General features: G+C 44.3%; 1 protein-coding gene and 1 long non-coding RNA gene across 6 annotated transcripts in view; both read left to right on the top strand.

Moving 5' to 3' along the window:
* Window positions 1–23,283, top strand: part of AUTS2 (activator of transcription and developmental regulator AUTS2) — a 791,277-nt gene that overhangs the window by 639,142 nt on the left and 128,852 nt on the right. The gene's annotated exons all lie outside the window — the stretch shown is intronic.
* LOC148056283 (uncharacterized) lies at window positions 12,830–14,313 on the top strand. Its single transcript, XR_015703509.1, has 3 exons — window positions 12,830–12,942; window positions 13,111–13,227; window positions 13,836–14,313. It is a non-coding gene; the product is annotated as an uncharacterized LOC148056283 (long non-coding RNA).

Genomic DNA, 23,283 nt, shown 5'->3' with positions numbered 1-23,283 from the left:
ACAGGGAAAGTTTAAAAGCCTTGGGAGGTTTCTCAGTTGTGGACGTAGTTGCGATCAAGGTGCGTTGTTGTCCCCGTGTCTGTCCGGACTTGCCCCTTGTTGGGTGGAACAGTGAATTTTGAACCTATTTAGCCTGGAAGAAAGTTCCTGGGTTTTTCCTACCTATCACGGCCATTAATGGAGGAGTGACCGACAGCAATGAGAATTTCAATGAAACATTTGCAACGGTGAAATGAGCAGTTAGATAGCAAAATTGTAGAGAGGACACTAACACAGCAATAGCTGCTGCAAGGCACAGCCGCACTTTCGGCGTTTTCCTCCAAGTGTGGCCACTTGGTACTTGAGTATCTCTGTGACCACTTCAGTCCAGCTTTACGGGGCTACAATTTCATCCCCTTATTCGTGGCCCTCTTTTATACTACTGAATGTTCTCTGTTAATAACACATCCCCATAACCCACGGGATTTAATTTTTAAAAGCATTTTTTCCATAAATGGGAGATACGGTTGGAACCATTAAAGGGTTTAGTAATGTTAGGACACTGAATAATAGGCTTTGTAGTCTTGCTCTGCAATGCGAAGAGGTGCAGTGGTACCTTATTTCTGCATCACCAGCAAATACAGTAGCGATATAGTTTCATAGTATATGGGATGGGTTTTCATGAGAATTTCATGATTTTCTCAGCTGAGTGACTCACTGGTAAACAGTGTTTCTCTTTTAGTCTATCCCAGAACTGAGCCTGAACAGAATCTTGGAAAGTGCCACAGAAATGATAGTTAAGAAGTGATGAGTAGTTAAGCAGTAATGCAATTATAATTTCCGTGCTGTAACTCTTCAGGTAGTCTTTCTTCCGTTTTCTGAGTAGAATTAGCCATCATCTTTCTTGTTATGGAGGATGCGATGCTTTAAAAATAAGCAAACTAATCCGGTTGATGTTTTCTGCCAAGAATCTTTCAGTGCTCCGTACTCTGTGGTCCTGAGCCCAGCAGCGGTGCTATTAGGAAATACGGTTCGCGTTGCGTTCGTCATGGCCGACTGAGCCCAAGTGAGGAATTAAATGTCATTTGTAATTGCCATTTGTCTGTATGATTTGGGAATTGATAGCAGCAAGAAAACCAGAAGAGAACTTAATAAATACACCTACATCTCTGCTACTCTTGATAAAGTTTGAGTCATAACTGGACCTCTGATAAAATATTAAAATAACTGTAAAAGCCTAGCAAGAAGCTTGAATTAAAAAATGTATTTTTTTTCCCTGGATTCTTCTCCTGAGATGCTACAATCAGGATACACAATTAAATAACTTGCCAGCTCTGAGAACATTTACTGCTGCCATGGGCATTACTAAGAGATTGAGAAGCTTGAAAAGTAGGGTGGACATCTTGTGGACAATTCAGCAATTATATTTAAAGCTCTGCTAATGCAGCTGAGAGGCCAAGTTGCCTTCTTGGCATCTGCTGTTGAGTGTACTGTACATTAGATACACAAGAGATGGGGCCAGGGGGAGTTTCAAGTTCAACAGCCAGCAGCCCGGGTATCAATTAAAGTTGGGTTATTTTCATATGTCACCATTATGACCCTTTAAACAGTGCAGCTATAGTGGAATCGGGATGTCTCTCTGACCCTATACTATGCAAATGCACTGAGGCCAGAAGGACTAGAAAACCTACTGAATTTTAATGTGAGAAGTGCGTGATGCCCCTACCTCATTGACATTCTGTGTGGATTTTTTTCACTAATCCTCACACTCAGTAGGCATAACTTTCTTGATCTTGGTTCTTCAGCAGGGTGTGCAGGTCAAAAAGGCAGCCCCATCTCAGGGCCAGAAAGAAGTCAGGCGCTGCAGCATGGAGCGACATATTTAGTTACAATTAGAAACAGGCCTGAGCCATGAAGTTCAGGTAAGAATCCAAACTCTCCTGAAGTTGGAGTGATGGGTGAGCCATGGGTTCGGGTCAGTCCCGTGCAGATACTGACCAGTCAGTTCATCTGCAGCCAGAACTTCCCAAAGTCCCTTCCTGGGTTTACATTTTGAGGGATATTTTTGAGTTTATCCATAGTCAGGAAAAACTTGGTGAGGTTTCAGTGTAGAGTTGTCTTGAGGTAAACTGTATGGTTCCTCTGCTTGAACCTCTCTCCATAACTGGCATGGAGAAGCAGCTCTGACATAAAGAATAACAAAAGAGAGACATAAAAAGAACAACAAATTATTTTTCTGCAGTGATTTTTTCAGCTATATTATGTTCCCCTTGAAATAGATAGTGTTGGTAACGTCCTGGCTCCAGGAGGTGTTGGAGAGCAAATGGCAAAGATCCGCGGTCCCCAGGTCCTGTCTGGCCAGTGCACATCCAGTAACACACAGAAGGTGACATGTTGCATCTTCCCTGTCAGTCTCTGCTTCAATGGCTTCTTGTAGCCATGCAGGAGCTTCCCGTAGCTATGAGGCAGCAACTGGAAGCCGTGGTTATGGGGGAGGAAATTATCCTTTCATGTTTCTTACATGATATTTGTTGCTCGCATTGAAGATCTGTCCCATCGCAGAGCTGCCTGGTCGCAGTACACCATCCGCCGCCCCATGCGTGGATACAGCCTTTCTGTTTTCCTGTTTGACCGTGTCCTCGGTGTTTGCTAGGGGTTGATGGATGGACTCAGGAGGACTGACCTGGAGGGTCACAGCCACGCCATGCACCCTCAGCTTCCACTTCAGCGAGGAGGAGGCATAACGCAGAAACATGCTTGCTTCCCACTGCTGTCGAGAAGACCGAGCTGCCAGCGAGATAAGAAAGATCACTGCATTTTGCATACACATATGTTCATATTTAGGGGCAGAATGCTAAATATGGTGATTCTGGTATGAATTCAGCTTGCTGTGGTGTGTGATGTACACAGTGATGGTTTTATGCTGTGTGATATACACAATAGTGGTTTTATTCTGCGGCGTATTGAAGGGCAGCGTTCTGGGTTGGAGCATTAGAGAGTAAGGAGAGTGGGGTGCAACTGCAGAGATGGTTTTCGGTCTCTTGGCAGTTTGGGTTTGGTTTTGGTTTTTTTTTAGTTGGCTCTGGCTTGTTTTGCCTTTTTTGCTCTTTTATTCCCACCAGCTTTATAAAATTTTAAATGTTTATGAATTAGGGCCACATAGTATTTAAATTTCCAGACAGAGAACCATTCTTCTCTATAACAACCTTCTGACTTTCTAAGGTTGTCAGACGTGTTGCTCTTTTTTTTAAAGGGACTATTGTATATAGAACCTCAATTATTTCCTCATAAAGTGATTTTAAAATGACTCCCCAGTGAGTTTCAGGAAAGTGTGTCTAGACTTTTTTCTTTTTCTGCTTTATCCCAGTCTCCCCTTCCAGCCTGCCCCTATCATTTGGTAGGTTATGGATAGTTGAGGATTTGTTGTACTGCAATTTGATGCTGAGTGTGTGCTGTGACCTTTGTGGGGGGGAGTCTGTTGGCAGTGTCATTACAAGTAAAGTACTAGCAGATTTCAGAGGTTTATAGATTCCAAACTGGATGCTGAAGCCTGCAGTCATTTATAAATTTGCCTCCACAGATTTTCAAATTTGACACCAAGGTGGTGGCATAGCCCCTGCTCAAGTGCCAGCTGATTGCTTTTCTGAGTCCCCCTTCACAAGCCAGGCGACCTCCCGTTTGGTGCCTCTGCAATATGACTTGTGTAGCAATTGCAGCTGCAGAAGATAAAGGCCTGGAAGGTCCAGGCAGACGCGTGCTGTCACGTGCGCCATGCCAGTGTGCAGGTATTTGTTATTTCAGGTGGACGTGGCCAACTACAAAGACTTTACAAAACCTGGACCATATTAGCCAGGCTGCTCTTGAATGAAGACAAACACGCAGACTCCAGCATGATGAAAGAGCCAAGCTATTAAGTTGGGTTTGGGGGTAATTTTTGCAAACCCGGTCGGGGCAGGTGGTGGTATAAGTCAGGGATTATGCCTGGACCATGCAGTGTAGCGCAGCATCCTCCTGCTCACGCTCGGCGAGTCGACTGCTCTGTGCAGCACAGGTTTGCTGCAGTGCGAAGGTCATGCTGGAGGCGGCCTAAGTCGAGTAACCGAGATGTCTGCAACCTCTGGTCTCTCTCAGCAGGGCAGATTTGGTTGAGTGAAGAGCACACATTCAACCCGCACAGCTTCAAATTCCTGGGCTGGCTGCCGTACCGCTGCTGGGCCCCACTTCGCCTGCTGCTGCGGCCCTGGAGAGGGGCTGCTCCTCGGAGAGGGGCTCGTTGTGGGAGGGAGGATTTGCATGGCGGGATGCTAAGACGGCCAGAGCTGTGGTTGGCTTTACTGCAGGAAGTGGATTAGGCAAATCCCTGAAACAGTGCAGAAATCCATTTTTCCAGGTGCTGAGGCTGAAGGAAACATATAATTAATAGCATCCCGATTTTTACTTAGTTAAGTCTTAGAGCGAGGTGTCCTGGAGTTTATATTTTTAGCAGCCTCTTTAAGAGATGGTGGGGGAGAATAAGTGTGCATGGGGGGAGAGATTAATTTAAAATTGATAACCGCATGGCAGCACCACAGTTTTAACAAGCTCAAGGCCTGCCTTGCGAAGCCTGCTGTACTCAGGGGACTAGAGTTCAATTCTCCGTGCTGCCAGTTGAAATCAGAAATCACAACTGCAGTGATTAGCAGTGAATTTCCTGATCTGGGTGCCGCAGGCAAAGGAAGGAGGGGACTGTTTTTTTCCCTATCTCCGGCGTGGTTAACCCCTAGCAGGGGAGACGAAGGTAGGGAAAGGGAATCTGGGGGAGTTTACACCATTTAAACTTGTACATGCTGTTTAAAAAAAATCAATGGCCATTAATGGCCGGGCCTGACCGTGGAGAAGTGCCCAGTGGCGTCTTAATTAATCTCATTGCTAATAGAGGAGCATCACTTTCAGATGCTTCTGCTCCCCCTCTCATTCCAACAATGTAGGTCAGATCCGCAGAGGCAGTGTACGGATGGCAAAATACAGTCTGCTCTCAGGGACTCGGCTGCCAGTCCAGAGTAATCCCAGACACTGGTATGACTGGGATCAAATTTGACTCTGTTCACATCAGCATGGAGTACCACCCCACCTAGGTTTCCATGTGCTTGTTCATCAGTGATGCGACAGAAGAAACAAGTAAAATACTGTTCTGTATTGTTACATTCTGATTTTTTTTATTGTTAGTCTATTTAATACTACCCCACCTGATTAACAGAGAGCTGCAGCTCTCGTCGTGCGTGTGATCAGTGTGTCTGTGCAAAGCTACCAAAACGGGTCCCTCGGTCCTTTTCTGAGTGTTGTTGCTGCTGAAGGTTGCTTGTTCAGGTCCCTTGCCACGTAAGATGAGGGAATTTTGACTAACACATGCAAACAATATCAAATTGAAATTTGTATAACTATTGCAATGTGTAGCAGTCTCAGGCAAGGGGGGCTCGTTTGTCAATGCTCTTTGGCCTGAAAAATGTAAGCATTTTGGCAGCTAGAGCAGGAAAAGGTGTTGCTTCATGGATTAATAGATAATTGGTCCAGAAATGACCTTCTGATCCAGACCTTTGCCTGATGGAGAGGACTGGAAGTGATTTTGCTTGCTTGCTTGCTTGTTTGTTCCTTCCTGACCCTTCTTCGGGTCAAAAAATAGTATTTTTTCACCTGACCATTGCTGAGCTGCCAAAGTATGTGATGTGCAGAGGCGTCATACTGAACTAGTGCATATACTTGGGTGGTTGTCGTGTACATGGGATGCCCCGCTGTGTGCCAGAGGCTCTGCACCTCTAACAATCTCCTCTTCGGTAAAAAAACAAAAAAGGTTTGTGTCATGGGGGACTAGGAGGTGCCTGTCCTCTGTGGGACACTACTGGAAGTCCTCCACTTGCAGGGCTGCTCAGTAGCTCTGGAAGATGCTGATGGCGTGTGGGCTCTGTTCTGCCGCCACGCCGGGAGCAGGCTGGGCTGCACCGCGCAGCCTCTCACCGCGAGAGCCGTTGACTGGCCTCGCTAACGCTGGCCACGAGCGAGCTTTTCAGGTTGGGTCTGGCAGCTGGTGAAGTTTCTTTTGGGAGACTTGAAATTAAATTTCACAGGAAGATCTGATGAAAGGTTTGTGATAAGTCATGCTCCAGCTGGTCTTGTGTCCAGGCTCTGTCCCCCAGCACTGCCTGGTTTTTCATGTGATTTTTGGTATCCCTGTGAAAGGTTTGTATAAATTCAGTTTCTCAGATCAGTAGAAGAATACCGAGCTGAATTATCTCCTCACCTGGAAGTTTATCAGCTAAGAGTCAGTAGAGGTAAACTACAGTCAGTCAAGTATATGGCAGCAGAATTAGTCCCTTTGCTTGTTTTAAGGGAGGATTGCTCATTTGGGAATTTTTAACATGAAGATCACATATTCATAAATATATACATAAATACATGTTATACTGCTTTAACAATAGAAACTAATATGGTTATAGTAAAAATCAATACAGACACGCTGGTATCTTGGAAGCTTCCATGGATGAACACCAACCTTTAATGCTTTAATGCTGTTCATTTTGAAGCCAGTATAGTGGCAGAGGAATAAAAGTTGAGTCTGGGCAAGGTGGCAAATAGCAGCGTGCTCCCTGTACGACCCACTTGCTCACAGCAAACTGTCCATGTGTTTCTTCATAGTACATGGTGAGTGCCTTGAAATTGGGCTTATTACTAATAAGCATTTTTCACTGCTATTTTTCGCTTTTTTCCTTGCTCTTTGCTGGCTACTGAATAAATCCTGATATGCTTTTTGAATTTCAAACAGGACTCCTAAGAACTGGGTGTTTGCTAAATATATCAAGATGAAAACCAAACAAAAACCACCCAAAACAGTCATTAATCCCCGGTAACTCTGGCCTCAAGCACATAAGAAGCTCCTGACAACAATCTTTTTTTTTTTAAACCTGGTCAAATGACAGATTCACAGTGTGCCAGCCACAGCATAAGCCTCCTGTCTTCAGTGTGACTTGGGGCCAAGAGTTGTCCCAAGGAAAGCACAAAGCAACTTCTTTGAAGGTAAGAAGAACCTAGATTTAAAATGATGTAATTTGAGCGCAGGATTTGGCCCATGGACTCCAGCTCTGGCTCCCCTGGCACTTGTAAGCTTTTTATTACTAATTAAAGTTGGTAAGTAGTCCCCCTCAGGGTGTTTTGGCTCATAAATGAAGGCCAACAAAATACCTAATTTTGCTAAATAGAGTAATTTTTTATATGCCAATAGAGGGCTTTTGGTTAGATTTTGTTTTCTCTCTCCCTGCTGTTATTTAGAAGCGAAAGCTCCAATGTTCCCTTTCAACCTCAAGAAGCAAAAGCAGCTCTTGTTCTTGTTTCCCTGCCTCGTCCTGTTCCCTAAGGCCGTACCTCCTCCTGTTCCCCCGGCAAGGTCCCATGCTCGCAGGGCTCCGACCCCGGTTCTCGGTGTCAGCTTCTAGTGCTGAGACCCCCTGGGGAGGCTGCTGGCAAAGGTGCTATTCAGCACCTTTACATACAGGAACATCGAAATCCAGTTATGGGAAATTTTCAACCCTAAAATAGTAAAAGTCATTAGCATTTGGGTAATCGTACATATCTTGTTTCTTTTCAGAATGTTATTTTCTCCTTAGGCAGTTAAAACATGGGTTTCTTTCCCTTCTTAAGACCAAACCTGTTACAGTATGATGAATGAAACAGCAGAAATTAAAGTGTTTTAATAGCATGAACGGTTACAAACCCTTCATTGACAGGGATTATTATTATGATAATCATTCAGCAGAGTTGGAATTTGTAGAAGCCGTTTTGACCAGCCAGTAATGTGAAATATTTGGGGATGAATTTCATCTCTGTAAAGACCAAAAGCTTTTTAAAAAGCAGACTGGAGTCTTTTGATTTACATTGCTGATATTAAACAGAGAGCTGCTCTCTGCATTTTTTGCTACAGGGCATCACTTCATTGCTAAGAAATAGGGCTATGGCAAGAATCCAATTTCTTAATGAACCAGCCTATCTGGAGGAAAACAGCTTTTCACACCATAATAAACAATGAACACCTTTTAGATAACAAATTCAATGGCAAAAATATTGCATTGTACATGTCATAGCCCCATAATTTAATGGAGGCACTTGCTGCATTAGTGGTTTACATTAATTTTTAAAATTAATTTTGTTTGGCCTGTGGGGGAAATATTTTCTTTCTTGTTTCTGATATCCTGCAGCTCATTAACACTTTTTTACTGCTGCTCTACAATACTGTCTGTAATCGTCCAATTTGTAGCTAGAGGCTCATTTTTTAACTAGAGAGAGATTAAAAAAAGGAGCTTTTACTGAAATCATAAATGAAGCTTCAACCACACTGAAAAATCAGCATCTGTAACAACAGCTAGAGTACCGTGGCTTTCGGAGAATGTATTAATTAAACCCCGGATGGATTGTCAGCCTGCGATTTCTGGGTAGTTTTGTAGCCTGGGACAGGGAAGTTTTCAGCCCATTTCTGCCTTGCAGACGTTGGCCAGGGAAGTTCTTCCCTCCGCCGTACGAAGCGTTCGTACTTCTGGACACTTAGGGACTACAGCTATAGCTCTTCTATATTGTCATTTTCCTGGGAAATGTCTGATACGGATTTCAATTTAAAAAGTGATTGTGCTTATTCAGCGTTACTGAAGAGCACAAACGCGTTTTTCACCTTGGAGCACTGGAACGCTGCCCTGGTCGGAAAAATGAGACAACGAAAATCAAAGTTAAACAACTTCAGCATCAGCCCAATTCTCTGCACCGTTCACAGTTGTTAATTTAACAGTGGGCTGACTCTGTCTTCCTGAATAAAGTGCCGTGTGGGCAGCTGCTGCAGGATCCCACCTCCGATGCACACTCCAGTTAAGTCTCCCCTGGCTGCAGCGGGGCTCGAAGCGAAACAGCTCTGCGGATAATACGAAGCAGCAAACCCCACGTTGAGCAGGACTTTTCCATGGGGCCCCATCTCGCCGTGCTGGGCACCCTCAGCGGCTGCAGCTCACGAGGTCCTTGAATGCGCTCACGTGTGAGAAAACAGGTACTCCGCAACACCTAACGTTTTGCTAATACTAGTGGTGGAGACTTAGGGTCTTTTTCCGTAGGTGGCACGCGTCGCAGCAGAGGCTCACGTGTGCGTGTCCTGGCAGGGCGCTGGTTTGTCCATACAGGTGCTCACGAGGAATCAGCCTCCCTGACAGAGTAGAGGAATAATCATTGCAGGTTGGGCGAGGTGGCAGGATTATTTCTCTGTTTCGCTCCCTGTCTGTCCCCCAGCATTGCACTATCTGAGTGCCTGTCAGGGCTTGTTTTTCAGATTTTCAATATAATTTCACAGCTTTTTCAACACGACTGCCCAAATGTCAATTGTGCAGTACAACATAGAATTACCGAGCGATGAAAAATGTAGGTGTTGAATGGCATCTGTATTGCTTGACCTCCACTGTGCTTTCACTTAATGAAAACAATAGCTGTGAATTTGGTCTAGTTAAGCTGAACTTTATATTTAATGTAAAGTGTTGTATTGCCATGAATATAAAGGTGTATTTCATTGAAATCGATTAGATTGTATTCCTGTGCCATTAAGACTGGGCTCTCGTAGCATGCAAGAGGAATGTAACGAGTAACTGGGATCCTGCTATACTCTGTTACAGGACAGTATTTGGAGATAGGAAATTATATGTAATTACAAGTGGGTGAGCTCATCAGTTTATATAAATCAGCCTGACTTTGCTGATGTCAGTGGAATTACGCCAGTTTACACCAGCTGAATGAGACAAACACAGGCACAGATGTCCCGAGGCTCCCCGTTTTGCAGTGGTGGGGGGCCTGCCTGGCTGCAGCTGTGGAGAGGCTGGGACCTCTGCGATAAACCACCTTCAGCTGAGCGGCTTCCTGCGGCTGAAGAGGCGAGTAGTAGATTTACACCATTGCTAAACGCACCTTAGTGTACAGCTTCCCTTCGTTCAGGGTTTGTGAGCACGCAGCAGAAATCTGTACAGTAAAGGTGTCCTCGGCCTGGACCTGCTCTGGTAAATGAAATGGGCCAGTCAGGGAAGACCGGGATGAAAATCGGACTCTGGCCTGCACTGGAAATTCCTGCCTTGAATCTGTAATTCTCCTGTGAAATCAGGTGTGCTGCATGTAGAGCTGCTCCAGTTGAATTTCTGTCACCGTTTCAAGTTGAGGGAAAGGAATCAAAACTGGGATTGTTTCTTGGACCTTGTGTTTTTAGCAGAGAGGAGGCAGCAGGGAAGCTGCTGAACACGGACGAGCCGGTGCAAGTCATTAGCACAATGGTGGACAGCAGCGGGGCTGTGGTATTCAATAAACCATAGGGGCTATTGTTGTCTTTCAGAAAGACTATCTAGTGGGGTTTTTTTCATGGAACTTGTAGCCATTTTTAAGCGTTCATTTTTCATAATGTCACAGATAATCTTTTATCTGTTATCCAGTAGTGCTATTCTGACAGACATTTGCATCAAATGGTACCGTGCAGGCTGGAACTCTCTCTAGTGGGGAAACCAGCTTGATCTGAAAGGTTATTCACTCTCGCTGCGTCTTGGGGCTTTGTTCTTGATTCGCACACATTTCCCCCCATCTAAATGCAGGCATTTCTAGAGCTTTTTCTTTAGAAAAACCTTCATTTCTGAGATCTGAGCTTATTCAAGCTTCTTCCTACATATCAGGCAAAAACTTGTATTCACTGCAAATGATGAATCTGCTTTGAAACATTTGTTGAAGACTCTGTGTGCCTCCAGAATCCTTTTAGAACCTTTCCTACAGAGGCACTGGCAGCTTTCTTATTTTTTTTAAGGAGAGAGAAGAGTGATGAAGGAAGGAACTTAAGCGGCCATGAGCCTTTTTGCAGGTGCTTCTCTATCCACCCCCCAAAAAAACCAAACAAACAAACCACCAAAACCCCTGATGGGAGCAATGACCTTTAAAGACGTGGGTAGAATATGAGCTGAGTGTCTAAAAGTTAGCAAAGCAGAAAAAACGTGTGTGACTGGAAATATGAAAATGTGGCTCAGTATTACCTTGGTTTCATAATTCCTCACTTACGAGGTTATTAAATGACAATATAGAAAGGTGAATAAACCTCCATTTCACATGGAGAGCTTCACTGATTGAAGAAGTAGCCTTATTCTCCATCTAATAAACCCAAATAGATGTCCTTTACGGTGCCCTTTTGTGTTCTTGGGTTATTTGAAAGTCCTTCTCACAAGACTGACTAAGCAGGCAGATCCGCTGCCCTTCACATGCTTTCTGTTCCCCCTCGCATCTGATCAGCACTTTCAACAGTGCCTCGCTCCCAAAAATACCACGCTTGCCGAGTCAGCGCTGGGTGCGAGCCCGGAACGGCTGGTGACACAAGAGCTGGAAGGGGTGCTTGGTAGTTATGGCTTTGCTAGTAGCTATTGCTGCCGTAGGGTATGACGAAGGGCCTGCTGCAGTGGATTAGTGGTTTTGCCCTTTGCTTCCAAAGGGATGTAGCGGCGCACCCACATGCCTTTCCAGCAAAAATCAGCCCGGCACGGATTTGACAGTTAGGCAGCGTTTGCTTCTCTCAGTCAAGCCCACGGGGGCTCTGAGCGCTCGGTGCTTCCCAGGGCAAGGCTCGGAGGTGTATAGGAAGCACTGGCTTTGGAGTGCCTGACCATCCTGGGAATTTTCTCCTTTTTACATTAAAACGCCTGTCCCAAGCTGGGAAGGAGCGTACATCCATTCCTGCTGTTAAAATCAAAGCATCACACGTTTGCCACATAAATATGCATCCCTGATCAGTGTAGGTTTGGGGTTTTTTTTATTACACAAACTCCTTGTTAATGTACTCGTCGTCATTTTGAAGTCCTGGATTAATAGGGATGAGCAGCATTTCCTCTAGCGGAGGCTGAATATAGAATGTCTTGAATACCAAAGCAATAATGTTGAGTTTATTGTGAATGTTTTTAAAAAGGGGTGAGGAGAGACAGGAAGGGGCAAGGAATTAATTATTTTCCCTTCTCCCATCCCCAAGCTTTTCCTTCTTTCGAAATGACTTCTGCAAGGAGCGAATTTTGAATTGCGACATGGAAATGGCGTAGGAATCCCTGCTATTAACCCTGCAGCCATGGGATGCAGAAGAGGAAAACATCAGTGCTCCAGCTTAGGATCCAGGGGGGCTGGAAATGTTGTGTTTCTGTGTGTTTCTAGGTGCTGTATTGGTTATGAGAATAAAAATTAGCTGGTTTAGATGTGTAAAACACCAGAGAAGATCTGATCTGGCCACAGATGAAACAGAATTTGGCTACCAGAGGTTTATGCTGGTAGTAGGTGCGTCATTCGGTGATCATTAAAGGAAAACTTCACATTAGGTTTTGTGGGTTTAGGGATGGGCCGTGAGTAACTGTAAGGAATCTGGAGTCCCATTTGCTCTTGCCATGGTTTAAATCTGAATCAACTCTGTCACAGCAGTGAAGTTTCCAGGATTACCACAGTCTGCGTGCAGGGAAGAATCACCAGCCAGCCACCCTGGGCCTTCCAGTGCCAGGCCAGCACATCCCTCTCCTTCTTTCTTCTGCTGGATGTTGAGTTTCTCACATTTGCATTTTCAAACTTTTCCTTGTAACTACGCGGGGGACTTTGTTTATAGGAATTTTCCTTCTTGGAGGGAAAACCGAGTGTCTCACAGTCATGTGAATGTGGGGGCTGAGACCTTGAGTAAAATGCTGACTCCACGGAGACTTGCCCTGGGATTATGGGAGCCAGCTGTGCGCTCTTACCCTAATTTACACTGATGGCAACAACTGTGTCTTTTGGCCCAGCCAAAAGTGTCATCAGGTGTCACCTGCAGTCGTTTGGTGGGGTGGGATGTGTGTGCTGAGCAACACCCGCCCCAGTGCAGAGATCTCCTGGGAGCAGTGGGCACTGGGTGCTCGGAGCAGAGACGGCTCTTCTCGGCACTGGGTGAGCGGCAGCCCAGGCCACCTTCCTGTCAGCAGGCTGGGATCATGCCCTGCTCCTGGGGTCCTCTGGCATTGCTGGCTGCTCCCATGCAAGCAGCTCTGAGCTGTGAGAGAAGCAGATTTCCAGCACCCGCTCGTATGTTGTGCAATGATTTGTGTTGGTGGTCAGGGTTGCTGCCGAGGCGAGTGCAGGATCTGGCCCGCAGCAGACCCGGGCTGGTGCCCTTCCCGGACGAGGGGGTGAACAGCGCTCTGGCCGCTGCTGGCTCATCACGCTTCAAACTTGGTAGGTACGGAAGCATAACTTCATGGCAATATCTGTATTTTAAACATATTTTCTAATAGCATTTTAGTAATTATTAACTAGGAAAGTGATTAGCAATTAGGAGCTCAGTAATACATGGCAGTCTGTCGTCCTGATTGAATGGCATTACCGCTGGTAATAGAAGCGTTGGAGGCGCATTAAATTCTTCAGTTTAATTAAGAGTTTGTGTAATTATAGTGCACTTTTGCTGTGTTTTATCTGGAAAGGACAAGAGAACTGGAGTAAGGTCCAGCACGCTGAGAAAGTGGTGTTTTTGTGGAGTTACTCCAAGTGATGTGGAGTCACAGCTGAAAGGGGAATAATGGTGGAATTTGGTGAGGAATTGAATGTGCAGGCTACATGCATGGCTCGGAGACTTAAAAAAGTGAGCCTCAAAGAGGGTTGATTTCTAATGATGTGATCTGAAAAGGGGTGGTTTAAAAACATCCTTTCTAAAGAGACCTAGCTTTCCCTTTCTTTTTTTAATCTATAGCTAATGTAACTTTTTAACTGCGTTTATAAATTTTACAAACCCACGTGAGGTGGACACTCTCTCATTTGTTCACGAACACACACACTTGTTTGCCCAGGGTGACACGTGATGTACTCCTGCAGCGTGGCGTTAGGGACGAACCCCCGGAGCCGTGGGGCTGCGCGTGGTGCCCGCCGAGCCGGGTGAGCTCTGGGGAGAGCAGCCGGAGTCTGAGAAACGTCGGGGTGTGGGTCACAAACCAAAACTCAGTTGAAAGGTTTGTTTTCTCTGCCTGTTATGTCCCAAAGAATAAGTTGGAGCTGTGGGTGCTTGGAAACAGCCTGAACTCCTTCATCCGAAACGGGTTCTCTTACGAAACTCATCTGTGCGTATAAGATGTGTGTGTTTAATTTTGTCTGTGGTGTGTGTGAGCTCCGATGTATTTTAACTAACAGTGCCAAGAATACTAGCCAAGAGTAACTGCAATATTAGTAACCTCAAATTATAATGAGTTATACCTCTTTTTAATAGTATTTTACCATTCGTATTGAGTTTTACAGTTTGTACCACTTACTGATAAATAGTTCATAAGCTCCTGTGGCTCTCTGCTGCTGTTGTGCTTCGTGCCATAGATGCCTTCATTTCCATGCATGTGTACTACGTATTACAAAGTGAAAACAGGAACCTTATGGGACATAGATGCTTTCTGAAATATAAATCATTATTGCTAATGATGATGCAAAAGTGTATACCTAATAACATGTTGTGGAGTCTGTTCAGTCCTATTAAGTGGAAAGTCTTGGCCTCTAGGGTTCAGCATCTCAGAACAAAGTTTTAAATAACCAGCTGATGACGCAGTGTCTCAGAATAAAAAGTAAATCTGTGCTTTTAGCTCCTGCTCTAGTCTGTTGAGTTTGGTTCTTTCAGAACTGGAGCAGTGAAATTTAGTAAAGCGCGTGACACCTGCAAAATGAGCAAGTGGACTCCGAGAAAAAAGTACGGGTTAACCTGATTTTAATAAGGCGTAGCAACAACAGAGCCCAGGACACCATGTACAAAGGAGAACAAAATGAAGGGGCTTTCCGATCTTGAATAAAATGGGATTGAAAACCTATATAGAAGGAACACTGTTCGGCACCAAGAAACCTGGAAGTGTCGGATTTAAGGGCTCGTTATCCTTGCATATGGAAATTGTAGTGCAGAAACTGCTGACTGATAAATAATATTATCCCTCTTTCTTGAAGAGAGTGTGTGTCTTAAACCCCTTTTTTGGCTAACAAGTGATATCGGAGGCGGAACAAATACAGGAGGTTGCCATGATTAAACAGACCTTTTTTTATCCTATCTGAAGTTTGTAGATGTACTCAGTTGCATTATATTGTTGACATCTGAAAGCTATGACTGCATGACAAGTGTACAACGTTGGGGTTTAGAAGTTATAGCTGAGTTACTGCTCTGTAAACTCTCGTGGTCACAGGGAAGCAGAATCCAGACAAATACGAAGAAGACACTTTTGTGGCAGCAAAAGTGGGGATCATAATGCTCTTGGGAATTGGGGCTTTGAGTTCCCGCTGGATAGGTGATGCACACTTGCGACCAGGAGATGAAGTTACTCAGTATTTTTAATATTTTATTAAAGGTCTCTTTGTTATGGAAAAATCACGTATGCCCCGAGTGTGTAAGGGAGCCCAAAGGATCAGTTGCAAAACACCTGAGGCATGGAAAATTCACAGGGCAGCAGGGTTGGAAACAAAGCTTAAAGGGGAAAAAAAAACAGCAGGTACATTTTAAATAGGTTCCCTTCAGCTGTCTCTTTGGAGTAGATGTTGATGTTTTGTGCTGTGCTAGGGTTATCAGGGAAGGTTTGGCTCTCGGTCTGGAATCGTCCTTGCCTCCCGTGTGGCTGTTGTTCTCAGCAGCGGGGGTTCGCTCGCCGCAATATGTTCCACCGATGTCATCTGCTCGCGCCCACCTGAATTCAGGAGGTTAGCAGCAGGTGGTATGTTGGGCGGTATTTCGCCATGTCGGTTAAATATTTCACGATGACTTGTTATCTGCCCTTCCATTTCAGTGGTGGGCGCCTGAAGGCAGGCCCTGCCATAGAAGTTTCCCTGGAGCAGGTGAATGCCCGATAAGCGTACAGCTTAAGGAGAGGGCTAGGATGGTGAAGCTCTGCACGGGTAGCGTGTTTTTCATATGTTAACGTTGCTTTGCAGTCTGTGCAATATAACTAGCATGGGTGCGTATCTTCTTTGATTCATCCTTTAATTAAATGCAACAAAGGCATGCTTAAACCATAGGAACTTTGAAAGCGTATTTTTATATTTTTAAAATGTACAAAATTGATACATCCTCTTATCTACCAACTGTTTTAAAACTTAAAAGTTTTAAAAAAAGTTAAAACTCAGCAGGAGCTGAAAGACCCACAGTTATCATAACCAGGCATCTGAACTCCCTGGTCCCAAGATGGATCTTGCAGGAAGCGCAGAAGGCCTAATAAACCCAGGGAAGTTCAGAGCCAAAGGTGCCCCTGGTAAAGACCAGCGCCACCTGAGCTACACGCTTCATTATTGTCTCCTCTAAAGAGTTAACAAAAGTAACCTCCGCTCAAGTTGAAGCCACTTTGGCAAAGGCAGCCACAGCTCAAATCGCACTGTTGCCATGATTGCACTGGGATCCTCCTGCTTTACTCCCGCTTCGGCCCAGGCAACGCTCCTTGGGTAACAGTACCTTTGGGCCCGTCATTAATCCCTCCTCAGCTAGTGGTGGCAGCACTTGTTTGTCCTTCTGGGGAGGCTGGGAAGATTCGTGCCATGGCATTAAGCAACTCGCGGCGCCTACGTTCCAGTTGCCAGTGCTCACACGATGGATCTGTCACATCAGCCTGAGTGTTAGCAGTGCGTAAGGTTTAACTTACGTCCCTTGATGAGAGAATTAAAGATCGTGTCTGGGCTCTGAGTTAAGGGCTCCTGTGTGTTGATAGGACTTGAGTTATTTAAGTTAACTTTGCAGTGAAGATAACCCCCAAGGGACTGTCAGCTCAAGAACACCCACTAACCACAGCTTGTCATGTTACTACAGAGAGAGAGAAATGAGCTTTTAAGTAATTAGCGCCCAAAGCATTCATTGCTTTGTAGGTCAAAACCAAAACCTTAATTCTACCACAAAACTAATCAGAAGCCAGCACAGATTTCGGAGCACGGCTGTAATAAGCTTTCCTTGTGACACACCACTTAATAAGCAGGCAGCAGCCTTTTCCCCTAGCTCAAATTTCCAATCAGAGCACGTCATTGTAACCTTAATCGCAAGGTGACAAAGGTAAGGATGTCCACAGTGGGTCCAGGATCCAAAACGAAAGATTGTGCCTTTATCATGGAATGGAAATGGCAAAACTCATTCTGGCCTCTAAGGTGTGTAACCTGGGTATCTGCGAATCGACTGGAAAATCAGAGGTAAATAGGAAGAACATATTGCTCATGCAGCAGAAAAGTTTACCGTCTGAATTTCTGTTCGTCACAAATACATGCCTGGATAGTCTCTTGGGAAAGATACTGGGGCGCAAACCACGTGCAGGGTCTGTAGTGGCCTTTGGCTTACAGCCGGTGCGTGCAGGCAGGCAGGAGCCCACTCCTTATCTGCAGTCTCGAGTGCGAATGCAAACGTAGTAGTGGAGGTTCCTTCTTCAGGCACTTCAGAGGATCCTGAGTATCTCTTTTGGAAGTGGTTGTGTGCGTTTGTACACGAGTTGAACATTCCTCTCGCCATCGCTTTAAAGTTTGAGGATTAATTAAGCCATTTTAATCATACGCTCTTGTGTATGGTTAAAACACAAGGGGAGGGAGTCATGTATTCACTTAGCCTGTTCAACCTATCATACGCTGCTGTGTGTACTGGTAAAGATAAGGAGCAATGTTAAACAGAACATTAAAATAATAATGTTCATTATAATGCAAGCTGTCAGATGCTTATGCCAGTCTTGGTGAAAAATAAACTTCTGCTACCCTTGTAATGTAGATTATTTTTTCATAATGCTAGAGGAAATGCATTGCTTGAATTGCGTTTCTCATATTTTACCAGGATTTCCTGGGGTCTGAAACTTTCCTTTCATGTGTTGGGGTTGATTCCTGAATTCCTTGTGAGCAGTGAGAAGATGCAGAAAAATAAAACAATACAGAGATATTTCTGAAGCAATGTTTGTCAGCTGAGCTGAGGAGAGAGAACCTTAAAGGAGAGGTGGTGACAAGAGGGGTGGGTGAGAGACAGTCCTCCAAGGAAATGCATTTTGCGGTACTGCTTACCGTGGAATCCAGAGGTGGGAGGAACTTTTACGTATGTGTGAATAAACCAGATTTTTTTTTAATGCCGTTTCTGGCATACCAGGCAAATAGACGTAACTACCAACTAAGTTAGCAAGTAGCCAAGTACGCTTCTAGGAATATAATCCAAACTACTTTTCACCTTTACCTGAAGATCTTCAAGCGCTTTTGAGCCCCTCTGTTCTGTAAGATCAGAAAGCCAATTCCAGTCATTTTAGAGAGGAGTGGTCTGAAGCACTGTCAGCTAAAACGCCACCGCCACTGGGTGAGAGAAAGATGGAATAAGCAACTGATGCAGAGACCTCTTCTCGCATCATTATATTGCCACTCTCTCCATCTCAAGATGTCCTTCGCTTGCTGCAGGATGAGTTCAGAATTGATTCCTGGGTAAAAGACTGTCCGTTTCTTCGCTCTCTTCTCTTTAGACCATTGAACTTCATAAATAAAGCCTAGGAACGGGACTCAGCAACTTGGTCGATTCTGATCTTGGTCTGCTGGTGGCAGGGAGCAAGTCTCTGCCTCTCCAGCTGTCATCTAGGCAAGACCATGATGTTGTCCTTTCTAAAATAGTTTCGACTACAGAAGTGATAAACAGTAGCAAAACTTTGTGCTGACTTCTGTTGTCTCTGCGCACGTAAAGCGGCTATTCGTAAGTGTGTTTGCAGCATCTTCATTTTGAAACCATCCTTTGTGTATAATTAAGGACGTTTGAAGAGAAACTGCTCGTGTATCTGCAAATGAGAAAACTTTCAACTTTTAGTTGGTTTATGCTGTTATAAATCTAGCAGAAATTTTGAAAGTGGACTTGCGACTCGTGTTCTGTAGGTTGTGTTTATAGAGTGAGCGTCCTGGCATTCATTACAGGAATCTCTTCCTCCTGCTCGCTTCCTGCTCTTCCCTCCCCCGGTCCCTTGTGCTGACCCCTAATCCCAACAAAACGAAGATCTGGTTGTCATATGGATTGCGAAGCTTTCCTCTTGCATCACAAACAGTATAGATCAAAACCACCTCATTTAAAAACAGATGTTTTCTGGTAGTGATTAATATAGTTTCTCCCCCTTCTTCCTTTTTTTAGAAGAACCTTTTATTTTGTAATCATCTGCTTTAGCGTTAGCTGAAGGGACTGAATTTAGGCACTAAGACGACTGGATGAACTGGTTCATTTGAAATATGAAGCTGATCTGAATTTTCAAGCCAAGCTCAAAATGAAACCATTTACATTTCCATGCATGTCCTCACTAGTTTTGGCTTAAAGGAAAAATCCTGTGTGGATAAACATGTTCTCGAATACCTTTCTCAAGCAGGCGCTTCAGTGGAAACCGTGGGGTGCTGAGCACTCGTGGCCTCTCGTGTCCCCGGTGCTCTCTGAGTTTCAGAGCCTCTCTCCGGGTACTCTCTTTGAAAATCTCAGTACCAGGTCTTTTATTTGACAGTTCTGTCAAAGAGTGATTTTTCTCCCAGTTTATTTGGCCGAAAAATGTTCCCCTTCTTTACTCTTCCACTCTTAAGCCGTGCACAGTTCAGCTTTCTCCTGTGTTGGAATTGGCTGCATTTTACTGAGGCTTCAAATAGAGAGGATTTGAGCCTATAAATCCTTACTCTGTGTGAGTCCTTATTTTCACTAATAGCCCTGCTGAAGTCGTCAAGACTGTTTACATGAATAGGATCAGGAGTAATTCTAGTTGGGTCTAATTAGTTACACCAATTTAAGTGAAAGCAGAATCAATCCATTGTTTTGCAGAGTATGTTAGGATGAAATATGCTAACGCAGAGTATAAAACCACATTATTGTATATAGCTGCATGGTTAAAGGACATTGTTGTCTGGCATTTTTCACAAAGAACGATCATTAGTACAAGTTGGAAAAATATAGGGTTTGGGGCTGCATTTTCCCTGCAATTTAATATTACTTGGTATTGGTTAGAAATAAATTGTTACAGACTCCCTTTGAATTCCTTTAGGGTAAATATTTATCACATGTAACGTTTTCTCAATATTCTGAATTTTCAATACAATTAGCTTCACTGTAGGTTATTTACTCCAAGTTAAAATTCAAGGAAAAGCCTCCAAGTGTATTTTGAGCTGAGCTATTCATCAGAAGTCCAACGCTATATTGTTCAAAGTGAACCAAAAGCTGTGGGAGATTTTCTAACTGGGGAACCGCGCTTGCGAGATGCATAAAACTAATGGTGTACACAAAGTGTCTTGTTTTTCTTCCTTTCTGTGGGGGGTGTTTCAAGTACTCATTACTTTGTCCAAAATGGGATCTTGGTGGTGAGATGATAACGGGAGGAAAGCACAGCCTTCTGAATTCCCGGCAGAAGTCTCACAGAAGTGTGGAGCCATTTAACGTCTGTCGACCTAGAGGCCCGTGCTGTCAGCTACGTGCTCAGCGAGCACGCGCGTGGGGGTGAGCGGGGATGGCCGGGAGGTGTCGGGGGGCAGCCGCTGGCGGGGGGAGGTGGGTGGTGGTGAGCTGGACCGGGCTGAGGTCTGGGTGTGCTGCGTGCACCACCGTGCTGTTGAGACCGTTAGGCTCATTTCACTTGTGAAATAACCCCAAACCGTAGGTACACAGCTCACTTTGCACTGGTTGAATATTTCAGAAGTTTGTTCCAAGTGTATGTCAATTATAATTCAGCAGCCTTAACATGCTCTTGGGCTCTTTTGTAGGGTTGGGGTTTTTTAACTTTTTAGTGAAACCACTTTATTTATAGAGACCTGATCCTGTTTGGTAAACCCTGTTTAATCACAAGCTTTACATGTTCCAGAATCGGAAGCATTGCAGTCAGTGAAGTTTGCTTGAAATCGGAGTCAGGTTGTCTCCTCCAAGAGCGGTGAAGGGTGTATTAGTGTGGATGCAGTTCCAGGTTACAATCTACTGGTGGTAAAGTTGGCATAAGAGGTTCCTGCCTTTCCCGTGTGTAGTTTAGTGACCTTTCTGTGGGTTGTACTCTGTACTGACTCAGTAAAATGAGCCAGGATAAGCTGGGGGATGAAAAAAACAGAAGGATAATTCAACTGAACCGATGGAAGCCCATGAGAGAAGGGGTAGGATCCTTGGATAACTGTAGGAGACCTTGTGACAAGGATGGTACTTCTTGGCGACATTTTCAAAGGCCATGTTCTAATCACTGAGATTTATAACTAAATTTAGCGTGTTCCTGGAGTCAAGTTGAAGATAATTCATATACTTCAGAGTCCCAAGCCCGCCTTCAAATCACACTAGTTTCAGTTGGGTTTTTTTCATTTTGCTTGCATAAATATTAAAGCCACCATATACAGCATCTGCTAATGTGGTTCGTGATCCGTCCCAAGTTCACTTAAGTTGAGCAGTGCAGCAAAAAGATTAATTTCTACTTCATCCATAATGTGACTTCTGCTAGGAGTAAAAGCTGGAGAGGATGAAATCTCTCGTTACTTGCTTTTAGGATGGACAGGCCAAAACATTAAAATGCTCCCAACAATTCAGGATATTTTAAAGCTTTCTAAAAGCTTTTTCCCTTTTTTTTTTTTTAAAGATGTTTCATTATAGTAAACTTCAAAGAGTACATTTGATCTGCGGGTATGTTTTTGACTGTATCCACCAGGAGTTCACTTAAGCCAAGCAGTGAAACAATAATGTATGTTGTACAGCTGAAATGAAAATTAACCTAATGTACAGTATTTGCTGCGTTGCACAGCTGAAATGAACTCCTGGTGGACAGTGAAAAACATGCTGGCAGATCAAATACACCTTTTGAAGTTGATTATAATAAAATGAAATAAAGCCGCCAAGGGAAGCATTTACAAAAAAGAAAGGCTTAGGGGGGCTACAGCTGTTGTATACTGTTCTCCTTTTTTTTTTTTTCTTTTTTCTTTTTATTTTTTATTTGCTTTTACTAAGGTCCAGAGCCTACTGAAGTCATTGTGAGTCTTCCCGTGAGCTCTCTTGGCCCCTGGTACCAGGCCGCTGAGCCATGAAGCACAGAGCCCTGTGCTTCACCGGGAGCCTTATTGACTTCGTTGGGGTGTTTTCTCATGTGTGGCCCGAATGATCCACCAGAACCTGATGCGTTGCTAAAGAGGCAATTTTCTTGGAAGGATTCTCCATACAGAGAACTGTAGCAGCATAATTTTCAGTCAGTCAGCATTTTGCTCCCACTAAACAAATCCTTCTCCTCCATCCTTTACTCCTGATAAATACAATCATAGTAGTCCTGGTTTTAATCAGGAGATTAAAAGTGTCCAGTGACTTTAGCTGGCATTGTAAGCCCTCTTTGCTGTGGGAGATTAAGCCCTGCAGAGGTTAGCCTGTTTCCATAAGCAGAAAGAATTTTTTTATTGACATCAGTAGATTAAATAAAATTGCCTATTTGGAGACCTCTTCCTTCTCTTTTTCCTTGAAAGATGATTAGCGTGTCCTGAGAAGTGTCAGTCAAAACTACGAGAGCATAAAGTGCTCAGCATTGCTCACTCTGGCCTCTCTAGGCAGTTTTGAAGAATCAGCCTGAATACAGTAAGCACTTGCCAGTGAGATTGGTTTTAATCTCCTCCATCCAGCATTATGCCAGTGAGGAGCACAGAGTAACTCCAAAATTGAATTAACATCGTCTTCTCTTTTTCCCCCCCCCCCCCTTATTTAAGGTGAATAATAAAACAAGCCCTGGGTATTTATATGCGTCCCACATGAATCTAGTAGATCTGATGTTGCATCTATTAGTTTTCTTTGACAGAAAGAGGTTGTTTGGACACGTGACCCAGCAGGAGGGCATTATGCCTCCCATAAAAGCTGGTCTGGAGAGCGGATCTCGCCAGTCCCAGTGCACACAAGCAGTCTGCAGATAGCCCGTGGGTCACTCGAGTTAGCCAGTGTTACCAGGCTGCGAACATTATGCTGGGATCTTCAAAGGAGCCAAAGGCAATGAGGCACCCAGTTCAGCCTGAATTTCCATGGAGGTTTCCTACGTAGGTCTTGTTGCATGAGCTTCTGGAAATCTCACCCTTTACTAGGTACCGAGTGTTGCTGCTGGACCTCTTAGGACCTCATTTTTGTTTGCTTTGATGCTTTCTAATAGAAGTACCCAGCAGACTCGGCTACAATCAGAGTCCTTTTGTGCAGGACACTGAGTATATATAGTATGCATCATGTATAGACTATATATATAGTAATATGTATGTATACATATAGTTCCTATTGTCCAATGCAACGGAAGTTCTCCATACACACAGAGCTGAAGCTTGGGAAGATGGGGAGTTCCTGGAGATCTG

Source organism: Nipponia nippon, unplaced genomic scaffold, assembly GCF_047370975.1.
Source record: "Nipponia nippon isolate SJK-2023a ecotype South Korea unplaced genomic scaffold, ASM4737097v1 scaffold_15, whole genome shotgun sequence".
NCBI classification, from domain to species: domain Eukaryota; kingdom Metazoa; phylum Chordata; class Aves; order Pelecaniformes; family Threskiornithidae; genus Nipponia; species Nipponia nippon.
This window is presented reverse-complemented; position numbering and strand designations above follow the sequence as displayed.